Source organism: Mus caroli, unplaced genomic scaffold (genome assembly GCF_978045245.1).
Source record: "Mus caroli unplaced genomic scaffold, Mus_caroli_1 scaffold_5, whole genome shotgun sequence".
Taxonomy (NCBI): domain Eukaryota; kingdom Metazoa; phylum Chordata; class Mammalia; order Rodentia; family Muridae; genus Mus; species Mus caroli.
In genome coordinates this window covers 9,394,810-9,407,240 of record NW_028227260.1, presented here as the reverse complement: position 1 = coordinate 9,407,240, position 12,431 = coordinate 9,394,810, and the positions used below count along the sequence as shown (strand labels likewise).

The 12,431-nt window shown below is 42.8% G+C and overlaps 1 protein-coding gene and 1 pseudogene across 10 annotated transcripts in view; both read right to left on the bottom strand.

The window, feature by feature from the left end:
* Positions 1-12,431, bottom strand: part of Reps2 (RALBP1 associated Eps domain containing 2) — a 252,394-nt gene that overhangs the window by 173,420 nt on the left and 66,543 nt on the right. The gene's annotated exons all lie outside the window — the stretch shown is intronic.
* Positions 5,791-6,229, bottom strand: LOC110286541 (ubiquitin-ribosomal protein eS31 fusion protein pseudogene; annotated as a pseudogene).

Below are 12,431 nucleotides of genomic sequence, written 5' to 3'. Positions count from 1 at the left end.
GAAAGGAAAAATATAAACTATAATGTTTGAGTATTAAAGGGGCACCAGGAAGTTAAATGGAGCCTAATCCTGTGTTCTAGGAGATATCAGATTAAGGGAGTAGGACTTTGGGGCAAGATACTATCCAGCTAAGTTCAGATCCAAGTGGTACACACCTCTAATCCCATGAGACAAACATGCAGATCTCTTGAGTTCAAAGTCAGTCTACAGAGCAAGTTCCAGGACAGCTAAGCTTACGCTGTGAAGGAGTTGGAAAACAGAAAGGTGATCATAATGTAATATAACAAGGGAGCCAAGTCCCAGCCCCAGGAAGCAGCAGAATTCAGCAGCTTTGGCCATTTGGATCTGGCTTTATAGTCAAGAGGAGAAGGAGAGTACTGGGACAATTGATGCTGGTTAGCTGGAACTAAGAAATTAGTGGTGATTAGAAGACCAGCATCATTGAGGTCACATCTTCTGGAAAGTGTTTCTGCGAGCACAAAGCTAAAGATAGCCAAGGTTGTATCTTGTGCTGCAGCTGTACTTGGTAATGTGTAAGAGTCACCCAGATGGTACTGGTTTTGAAGGCATGAAGGGGTAATGAATAGCAGCTGAGGCTTGGCACTATGAGAGGCCATGAAAGGCCATTGGTGAAGGTGAAGCTTCAGTTGCAGTTAATGACACAGGACTAAAGGGGTCATGAAAAGGATTTGATAGCACCATTTGATGATACTGAACTGGACTGATGGCACATTTCTTGGCACCATGAAGAGAGTCTATGAGAAGCTATTGGTGAAGCCTAGTTGCAGCAGAAGTCTCCAGCATATTTGAGTTGCCAGTACCATGCATGGGATGATCACCAAGAACAGCAGCAGCAGTGGAATGGATCAACCTGAGCTTAGAGTGATACTGAGGGAAGAGCTAGAGAAGTGATGCCAGCCCTTTGGAGGAGCCCAGAAGATCATGTGCGGATCCCAGACATTTAAACAAGAAGCTGTAACACTGAAGTTGCCTTGGAGATCCCAAGATGTTTGAGATGTCAGAGCCATGGGCTATCTGCTGAAGAAAACTGCTAACAGGGAGTGGAACCAGCCCAGGAGAACATCAGCCATGGAGATGTAGAAATTGGAGTTTGCCCAGTTGGTTTCCTATCTTGCCTTGGGAATTACAATTAAATAATTGGATTAATCTCAGAAGAGACTTTGAACTTTGGACTTTTAACATTGTTGAGAATGCTATAGACTATAGGGACTTTGGAAGTTGGACTAAATGTATTTTTTAATCATGCTATGTTTAGGTATGGCCCTCATAGACTCATATGTTTGAACAAGCCTATGGGGGCCAGGCAGTGGAATGGGGTGGCTTATATATGCTCAGCCAAGGGAGTGGCACTATCAGAAGGTGTGGCCCTGTTGAAGTAGGTGTGCCACTTATCCTAGCTGCGTGGAAGTGAGTCTTCCACTACCAGCCTTCAGATGAAGATGTAGAACTCTCAGCTCTGCCTGCACCATGCCTGTCTGGTTGCTGCCATTTTCCCATCTTGATGATAATGGTCTGAACCTCTGAACCTGTAAGCAGCCCCAATTAAATGCTGTTCTTATGAGAGTTGCCTTGGATACAATTCACAGATCATATGAAGTCCAAGAAGAAGGAAGACCAAAGTGTGGATGCTTCAGTGCTTCTTAGAAGGGGGAACAAAATACTCACAGGAGGACATATGGAGACAAAGTATGGAGCAGAGACTGAAGGAAAGGCCATCCAGAGACTGCCCCACCTGGGGATCATCCCATATACAGTCACCAAACCTGGACCCTATTATGGATGCTGGGAAGTGCTTGCTGATGGGAGCCTGATATGGCTGTCTCCTGAGAGGCTCTGCCAGGGCCTAACAAATACAGAGGCAGATGCTCGAAGCCAACCATTAGACTGAGAGAGGAGTCTCCGATGGAGGAGTTGGCGAAGGGACTGAAGGAGCTGAGGGGGGTTGCAGTCCCATGGGGGGAGCAAGAGTGTCAACCGGCCAGACCCCCCAGAGCTCCTGGGCACTGGACCACCAACCAAAGAGTACACATGGAGGGACCCATGGCTCTGGCCGCATAAGTGGCAGAGGGTGGACTTGTTTGACATCAGTGGGAGGAGCAGCCCTTGGGCCTGAACCTCGGTGTAGGAGAATGCCAGGAGTGGGTAGGTGGGTGGGGGAACATCCTCATAAAGGCAGGGGAAGAGGGGATGGGATAGGGGGTTTCTGAAAAGGGGATAACATTTGAAATGTACATAAAGAAAATATCCAATAAAAAAATCCTCATCCTATTACACATCAAACACATAGAACTCTAAGAAATAAACAACTGGATTGTTGAAGTAAGAGAGAGAGAGAGAGAGATACCTTGGTCATAGTATGGTATTTGTTCACAGCAGTAAAACCTTAACTGAGACAAAGCCCAAACCAAACCACCTCACTAAAGAGAGAACAGACAAGCAAGGCTTAGGTGTGATATCAGACAGCAGATCTTATTAATCTTTTTCTATGCTTTATGCATGGTAATATAATGTACATTAAATAACATTATAATAGAATGCCCACTAGCTATACACAAATAAAGCTCCCAGTTCAAAAAGTTAAGTGAGATATTCAAGGTCTCAAATTCAAAGACAGCATCAAACTACATGTGATAAGGCTCAAAGTTCATATTCTGTTCATTATAGCAGGACTGGAAAACTACTGCTGCTCATGGGTGAACAGCAGTCCACTTCCTGATTCAGCACACAAGCTGAAAATGGGCTTTACAGACAATCATTTTGCAATCCATTTGACAATTGCAAATCCTAACTTAGAATTTCATTCAGGAAAATGTTATCCCTGATACATTAACTCCATTCTTCTTACGAGTAGATGTGAATTATTGTTCTGAAGTAGTTTTGCCTGAGAATGCAACTTTGTGCGTAGAGTTGACAGTCTCCATGAAAAAGCCCTGAGTTAGATCCCCAGCAACACATAAAACCATGTGTGGTAACATGCCTGTAATCCCAGCATTCAGGGGGGCGAGGCAAATCAGCCAGGTGGTGGTGGTGGTGGTGTACGCCTTTAATCCCCCCACACTCAGGAAGCAGACGCAGGTGGGTCTCTGTAAGTTGGAGGTCAGCCTGGTCTACATAGTTAGTTCCAGGACAGCCAAAACCACATAGAGAAACCCTGTTTCAAAAAAAAAAAAAGTTGAAAATCAAATGTCCTAATTCCCATGTAACTGAGCTATAAACAGACCATCTAGGCTCCACTAGAAACACATTTCAAAATAGCCTGCTTTGAAGAGAAACAAGGAAGTAAAAGGACTATTATGTTCAGAGCTTCTACTTTTGTAGATGTAGCTGAGGAGTGAGTGGCCTTTCCAGTAAAGGAGTGGGGAAAGGAGCAGTTACTGTCAGTCAGACCCCTGACACGTAATGAAGGTTCATGTACATAAGGCTTCTGCTTGGCATGTGTGTGGCTCAGGGCTTTGCTTCCGGCAAGCTGGGACCCACCCACCCTGTTTCTCCAGCTCGCCAAAGATCCTGTGACTTACCTCAAACCCTTTGGCTTGCCCTAGAGTGAATTGTTGCCCTAGAGAGCACCAATTAACAAGGAATGAAGAAGTCCTCAGGATCTTCAATTTACCTCGGGATAAACTGAGAAAATGAAAAGAACTATGGTGCTCAGCAGTTACCATAGTGGAGATCAGATGCCTTGCTGGGTGTGAAGACACATAGTTTAGAGATAAGCCAGCTCTCTAAGTTGAAGCTTACAAAATTGTCTGCTGGCTGCCTCTAGAAACAAGAGCATAGGAAGAAGCAACAATTTACTCTATATTATTTTGTACCTTGTACAATCTGAATCACATTGTCAAAATTTAGTATAAAGTATAAAGAGCAAGAAACACGGCCAAACATCATGTTAGCAAGAAGTGTCCGAGAAATACAGCAGAAACATTCCCATTCCATGTGCTATTATTATGGGCAACTTCAGAACAAAGTGCCCAATGGGACAACGCTTCAAGGGATTCCACTCATCATCCCAGACTTCACTCACAAACATGGGGCTCTTTTCTCTGAACTGTCAACACAGTCCAAAGCAACACTTTGTCTTATTGAAGACTGTCTAGCCAGGTGACTATAGAGGAGGCATCTGAAGTCCTTCAGGTTCTGGTCTCATCTATTAGAACAAAGCATTCAGACTAGATAGAGTGTAAGGCTCTGTCAGGTTCCCCAAACATTCTATGACTATGAGTAAAATCTAAAAGGAGGGTTTCAACCTTGTGCTCTGATACTTATAACTTCCATCTTGCACTGTGGTTCTCAGTACACCTAATACAGGTTCCTACAAGGATGGAACTCTCTCCAGGTTAACTTTTGCATCTTTAATTTCTTGTGTATGCAGGCAGAGACAACGTTCAGGAGTTAGTTCTCACCTTCCTCTTGTTTCTGAGGCACAGTCTCTCTTGTGGCTCCTGCACTCACTGGATCCTCCAGGCTAGCTGGCCTTCTAGGCAATTCTTCCATCTCTACCTCCCATTTCAAGGTAAGAATGTCGGCAATACTGATGTTTGGCATTGCATCCAGTCCCTTATGAAAATTCTGGGAATTGAACTCAGGACACCAGTCTTATGCAGTAAGTGCTTTACCCAATGAAACATCTTCCTGTCCACAAGTCTTGCATTTTAAAATCATCTTTCCCTTTCCCAAAGCACTCATACTATTAACTTGTCCAGCTCACAAAATAAATATTCTAATTACATTTTTAATTCTGCATGGCCTGATGAAAAAACCCCATATGTGGTGTTTTACATCTTTGGATAGCAAACTGTATGACTATCAATCAAACCAAATAAATTTTTGTAACTTATGTAAATAGAAGTTGTATTTTATTAAATATTTTACTTAGTATACAAAATAATGGTTTTTAATTATGACATCTTCATACATCTTTATTTTATTTTATTTTATTTTTGGCTTTTCAAGACAGGGTTTCTCTTTGTATCCCTGGCTGTCCTGGAGCTCACTCTGTAGACCAGGCTGGCCTCGAACTCAGAAATCCACCTGTCTCTGCCTCCCAAGTGCTGGGATTAAAGGCGTGCACCACCAAACCCAGCTAATACATCTTTATTATTGTATCTTGTTCTTACCCACAATTACCCTCCCTAATTCCTCCTCCCTCCACCTTGTTAGTTTCCTACCTCCTTCTGTTTTATCGTGTGTGTGTGTGTGTGTGTGTGTGTGTGTGTGTGTGTTTAAATCAAGATTATGTATATGAAAGAAAACATGCATTGTCTTTCTAAGTTTGGCTTATGTCATTTAACACGATATGTCATGTTTGGCAATCATGTAAAATGATTGCCATTTCTATCCTACAAATTTCATAATTTCATTCTTTACAGCTAAGAAAGATTTCATTGTACATATGTATTCCACTCTCTTACTTTCTTTATCCATTTACCTGCTGATGACTAATGTACATATGGCTGATTATATATGTCTTGGCTATTATGAATCATGCAGCAATAAACAATGATTTGGATTCCTTTGAGTACATATAAGTTAGGTATGGTTGAGTCTTTTAATTATTTAATATATTTTAGTATATATGTGCACACTTACATGCCATGATACACATGTGGAATTCAGAGTATGATCAATGTTCTCCTTCTACCCTGTGGATCTAAGGGATTGGCCTCAGGTCATCAGGGTTAACACCAGGTGCCTTTACCCAAGGAGTTATGTTGAAGTCCTATTTTTGGCTTTTTTTCAGATCCTATCTTTTTATTAACGCATAAACAACAATTACTTGTCTTCTGATTTGTTGAAGCAGTTAAGTCAGACAACATTTGCCACAGTACTGTCTGTTAAAGTGGCAGGCTATGAAAACTCCAGCATCACATTCATCAGAAAGGCACTCTCAACCCAGGCCATTTTCATCCACCTTATCCACTTCCATAGAGACAGCTTAACCTTCTTTCCCTTCTGCTCATTCTGCTGGCGAGGGCTGTAAGACCTCTTCCTCTTCTCAGCACCATGACATCTCAACACAGGATAAAGGATGGGCTCCTTTGGAATGTTGTAGTCAGACGAAGCATGACCATCTTCCAACTGCTTACCAGCAAAGAGCAGCCTTGGCTAATGAGGAGGAACAGCTTCCTAAACAGAGATTTTGGCCTTCACAGTTTCCTATAGTGTCTGAGGGATCAACCTTGAGCATGATGGTCTTTATGAAAAACTGCATCTTAGCAGCAGTTCCACTGTAGAAGGCAGATCAAAGAGTATTTCTAGCTTTATAAGGAACTTCCACACTGGTTTCCACAGTGGTGGTACCAGTTTACACTTTTTCCAGTAATAAATAAGGCTTCCTCTTTACCACATCCTTTCCAGCATTTATTTATCATTTGTTTTCGTGATAACCTACTCTGACTGCTGTGAGGTAACCCAGAAATGAACCCACATGCCTATGGTCACCTGATAATTGACAAAGATTCCAAAACCACCCAGTGGAAAAAAAGACATCATTTTCAACAAATGGTGCTGGTTCAAGTGACAGTCAGCATGTAGAAGAATGCAAATTGATCCATATTTATCACCTTGTATAAAGCTCAAGTCCAAGTGGATCAAGGATTGCCACATAAAACCAGGTATATTGAATCTAATAGAAGAGAAAGTGGGAAAGAACCTCAAACACATCAGCACAGGGGAAAATATCCTGAACAGAACACTAATGGCTCAGGCTCTAAGATCAACTATTGACAAGTGGGATCTCATAAAACTGAAAAGCTTCTGAAAGGCAAAGGACAGTGTCAATTGGACAAAACAGCAACCTACAAATTGGAAAAATATCTTTACCAATCCTACATCTGATAGAGGGCTAATATCCAATATATACAAAGAACTCAAGAAGATAGACACCAGAGAACCGAATAACCCTATTAAAAATGGGGTATGGAGCTAAACAAAAAATTCCCAACTGAGGAATCTCGAATAGCCAAGAAGCACTTAAAGAAATGTTCAACATCCTTAGTCATCAGGGAAATGGAAATCTCAATGTTTTAATTTGAACATTTTTTTCAAGTATTTACTATCTACTTGTGTTTCTTCCTTTGATAACTACCTATTCATTTTCCCATTCACTGATTTAATGATTTGAGTAGTTTGATTTTTAATTTTTAAAAGTATTTATAGATTCTATAAATTCATCCCCTGTCATATGTATAGCTGGAAAGAATTGTTCTCCCATCCTGTAGGCTGCCTCTTCATCCTGCCAGTTGTTTCCTTTGCTTTGCAAAAGTTATTTTAATTTCATGCTAGCCCTTTGTCAGCTCTTTTTATCCTGGGCTACTGAAGTGCTTTTCAGAAAACCCACACCTCTGTCTCTATCTTGAAATGTTTGCTTCCAGCAGTTTCAGAGTTCCAGGTGGTTTGGGATAATTGGTTGGTTGGTAGGTTGTGTAGGGTTGATGCGTCCCGCATCTGCTCTGCCTCAGGGCTTGGGACACTCAGGAAGGTGACACTGGGAAGTTTTGACTGTGCTTACCCCACACCAGCGCCAGGTAGGTGTTAGGCTATGGGAAGCCATGGGACTTTGCTCCAGGGGTAGGGGGAGCACAGTCTGAGGTCCCTAGGAACTGCTGGAGCTGGCTTGGGGGTCCCCGAGCCTGCAAGGAGGCCAGGACCATCTGGTTCTCAGGCTCTTGGGCACCCAGGTGCTGCTGGGAGTCACAAAAGAGTCAAGAATAAACTGGTAACCCTGACAACCCTGAACTGGATCTAGCCCAGGCAGAAGGGAAAGAAGGGGGTGCTAGTCCTTGGCTTGTTCAGCACGTGGCTTGGCTTGGCTTGGCTTGGTGGAGGCCATGGCTGGGAGCACTAAGAAGCCTTCTGCAGGAGATTAAACAGAAGGCCTTTTCCATTGCATCCCATGGTGGGGCCCGATAAAAAGAGGCAGCCCATGATTTTAAGACATTTATTGTCATGGTGGAAAGTGGATGAGTAAAACTGCACCCCACTTCTCAGGGGTGGGCCTAAAGTTAAACACCTTTTGCAGGGAGGTGTGTCTGGGAAGGGGAGTTTATTGGCTAAGCCTCCAGGCCTTTAGGTACCTCATTAAAATGGAGATCTGTCTTGATGCTAAGTGACCACAGGTCATGTCCTCTACCTATGGAGGGGCTTGGAAGCCCTAATGTGACTGAGGAACACAAATCTATGGAGGGCTGCGGTCTTGTACCAGGAGCCTAGTGTCCAGGAACCAGGCGAAAGCTACAAATTATAAATAGCGTAACCCTCCAAAAGCTGGGTAGAACACAGCTCCAATCACATGGCTCCCAAGTCGGGGCATGAGAAGCAGACACTTCATCCACAAGTAATCTTAGTAAAGGTGGAGGTGATCTTAGTAAGAGGAAACTGGCAATCCTACCCACAGCCCAATCCCACAAGCCTCGTCTAGTTGTCGCTTTTGATGAGATTAGGTCTTCCAGAAATGGGTCAGTAATAGAGAAATAATCCCATTCTGTACTCTATATGACTTGGAAGGTAATGTGGCCAGGTACCATCTTGAAAAAGAACCTTTGCTTTTAAACTGAGCTACCCTGGAAAGATGTAAAAAAAAGGGGGGGGGCATAGCAAGTCATATCACCCAAATTTAACCTATTATGGGCCAGGGGTAAGAGATAGAGCTCATAGGTAGTTATGGAGAGTTAGGGAACCACATATTAAGCTTGAAAGTCCAGGCTACAAGAGGTTCAGCTCAGCAGTGACGTGAACAACCCTCACCTTCAGTAGTCAAAAGTGGATTTCATCAACTGAGAATAATACTGCCGTTTGATACCCATGCGTCTGAGGTCAGCAAGTGGATCAAGCTCTGGAGCCAAGTATCTGCTATTTACTGCTATAGAACCCCAAGAACTCTTAACTGTATCCACCAGCAGGTTGGTTCATGAGGAGCTCTTGAAAATAGGAAGACAGCCCCCCTTGTCTGTACAGATCTCACTGTGGTGAATACTTTCCACACTCTTAACATTCCTAAGAGACACTCCACAACAAGATACTAGCTCCTTCAAGGAGGTACTGTCCAGGCAGTCTTGGAAGAATGGAGAGAACCTGCACAGCTCACAGATTGCAAGGCTAAGCATGGCAGCAAAGGTCCCTGGTATACAGAGAAAGGAAACTACCAAAGTGAAAACAGCTATGGTGGACCTTGGACACAAATCCAATACAGGCTTTGAGACAAAGTCACATGGTCTCATGTAGCCAAGGCAAGGCCTGAATTTCTGATACTCCCTCCAGCTTTCTCCTCCCCATTATGTTCTGCGATTACAAATGGAGGCTGCCATGCTTGGATCTATGGTAATTTTTTTCTTTTGCACCTAATATGAGGAGAATGGGGACTGATGCAATGATGTCAGTGATGCTGATGTTCTCTTGTGACTTTTTTCAACCGGGCCTTCTTTGACAAGCCGATGCTATAGCTTTCCAAGCTGCCCAGGTGGATGCAATCAAGTGAGTACTCATCACTACAAGTTCAAGGGTTCCTCAGAGCTGGCACAGCCAAGGAAGAAATAGGATCCAACCACGCAAAGGTCAGCAGAGGGGGAGATGGGCCATGAAGTGAACTGCCAAGTCACAAAGGGCCCTCTCCATCAATTTAGGAGAGAATAGCAGGCTCCACAGTAACAAATAAAATTTACCAAAGACAAACTGTGCCAGGCACTTGGCCTAAATACCAGGAACTAATGAAATGAAGAAAACACAGCATATACACACAAGCAATCTTGACACCAGAACTGAATTAAAATGCAATTATAGCACAGATTACAAGAGAAAATTACTTTCAGGATTCTGGCCCAAGTTTCAGGGCTTTGCATATCACAGAAGTTCTGTGCAGCTGGATGCAGAGAAATCTCAGGTGAATGCAAATGAACTGCCAGAATTATATAAGGCTTCTGCTGGTTCTGGCAACTCAGACTTAACTAACAAGCCAAAGGATTAGCGTTGCAGATAGTTCCTTTTCTGACAATTTTAGTGCTTTTCAAAAGTAAAAGCCAGGCTTATGGTGCATGACTTTAATCACAGCACTCAGGAAGCTAAGACAGGAAGATCACCATAAATTGAAGGTCAGCTTGGGCTACATTGTTAATTCCAGGCTAGCTTGAGCTACAGAATAAGACCCTGGCTCAAAAGATAAAAAAAAAAAAAAAAAAAAAGAGCCAGGTGCTCTTGACTTCTTGCTCTAGCTCTGTCCTCTCCCTCCTACTCTCCCTCTCTCTCCCCAGTGCTCATGGCCAGCCTCTAATCCTCCTCTTCCTCCTCTTCCTCTTCCTCCTCCTCCTCCTTCTTCCTCTCTCTCTCTCTCTCTCTCTCTCTCTCTCTCTCTCTCTCTCTCTCTCTCTCTCTCTCTCTCTCTGCTTTTCTCTGTCTCTGCTACCTTCTCAATTCCCTCCCCATGCGATGAATAAACTCTATTCTATACTTTTAAAAAAAGACCCAGGCATAATGATGCATGCCTTTAGTTCCAGCACTGGAGGCAAAGTCAGTCAAATCTCTATGAGTTCGAACCCTGCCTGGTCTACAGAGTAAGTTCCAGGACAACCAGAGCTTACATATCTTAGATAGATAGATAGATAGATAGATAGATAGATAGATAGATAGATAGATAGAAAAATTAAAATAATAGTTGCAGATTATTTGGATTTTCCCAAGTTGATTTCAATACATTCTGTATTTTGTACATAATATTTGGCGCACGTTTCCTTTTGAAAGAAACTAACACTTTAATAAGAATAGGACAAATCCAGGCATTTCTAGTGAGTGGATCACTAGTACTATACAAAGATCTTTGGCATGCCGAGGGAATGAATAAATCTAAGTTCAGTGTACATCATAAGAAGTGTCTACTCGACCTCAAATCCAAATAGACTGGAGATTTCTGGCATGGAACTAAACTTATTCTTGAAACACCAAACTTAGGTCGGCTAAGCAATCTGACTTCAATTATTTGGCTTTTTTGTCAAGTTCGCAGTGGAGGCCTTCTCTGGATGTTAAAATAACAAACACACCTCTCAACTTCCTGACATCCTAGCACTATCCTCCCCAACCCCTGATCAGTTCACTGGCACTAAATTTGGATAAGGAACTTCTTCCATTTCCAGGATCATTTTCACCAACAGCAGGGTCTCATGACAAGCAGAACACTCTAATCCTCTATATCACCATGACAGAACAACAAAGATGTAAGTGTAGTTCAGTGGCATTAGATCTAATCTTAGGAAGTTGGTCACAAGGAAAGTGTTAGCTAAGGGTGAGGTATAGGACAAGCAGAGAGATGAGAACAAAGTCAAGTCCCAAAGTGTTCAAACAGTTGTGGCATGAGGGATTTTGTTATGGAATTGGCTTGGTTATTAACTGAGAGATTAGTTGGTGCAATGTAGCTATTAAATACATATAGTATTTGTCTCACTGATATGACAAAATTCTATGGCAAAAGCAACCTAAGAGAGGGTTTGTGGGCTTGAAGTTTGAGGGTGCAATCCATCAGGGCAGGGAGTCATTTCTGCAGGTGTGTAAGGCAACTAACTGGTCACACTGTATCCACAGTCAGGAAACAGAGAGATGAGCGCAGGAGTTTTCTGGGTAATTATAAATACTATCAAGACTAATCACCATAGTGGCAGCGTGCCTCCCTAGCAGGTATAAGGCCCTAGGCACTATCAACCCAGCACCACAAAGCAAACAGTAAATAAAAACAAGTGTCACACGAACCATTTCATTGTGCAACTAGTCAACCTATAGGCTCACTAAGATATAAACTATTCAGCCCCCATGGGTAGGACACTATGGAATGAATGGAGTGTCTTTGGGCCCAGCAACAGAAAAATGTACTATTCCTACCTCAGGAGGCAGAGGTACATGCAAGTTAGGCCCACTATGTCTAAATGCCCAGCAGCATGCATCTATGAAGGTAAACAAGGGCTGGGGTACAGACTCAGAATTGTGTCCTCTTAACAGAATACAAATCTGGCCTCATTAACTGTGTTGTAAAGAACTAATGAACATATGACATTTCTCTTTTGGCTGCCCCGAATCAGAATATTCTCAATATTCATGAAGTTGTCCACTTGCTTTCAACTAAATAAGCTAAATAATAAGTGTTGGATACTTTCTTTTGTGTGAGTGTGTGGTGCTAGGGAATCGAATCTGCAGCCTTCTGCATGTTAGACAAGCACTCTACCACCAAGCCACATCCTCAATACAAAGACCCTCCTGATTTCTTCTAAGTCAAGGTCTGGACCCAGGACTAACCTTGGCCAATACCACCCATATGGGCTTTTGAATCCTTGATGCAAAGTATAAAAAGTGGCTGACTGTGACACCCAGATCCAAAGACAGTCCAACCCCTGTGCAATCAAGGTAATGCTCCTGTTGTAGTTGGGGCATCTGCTATT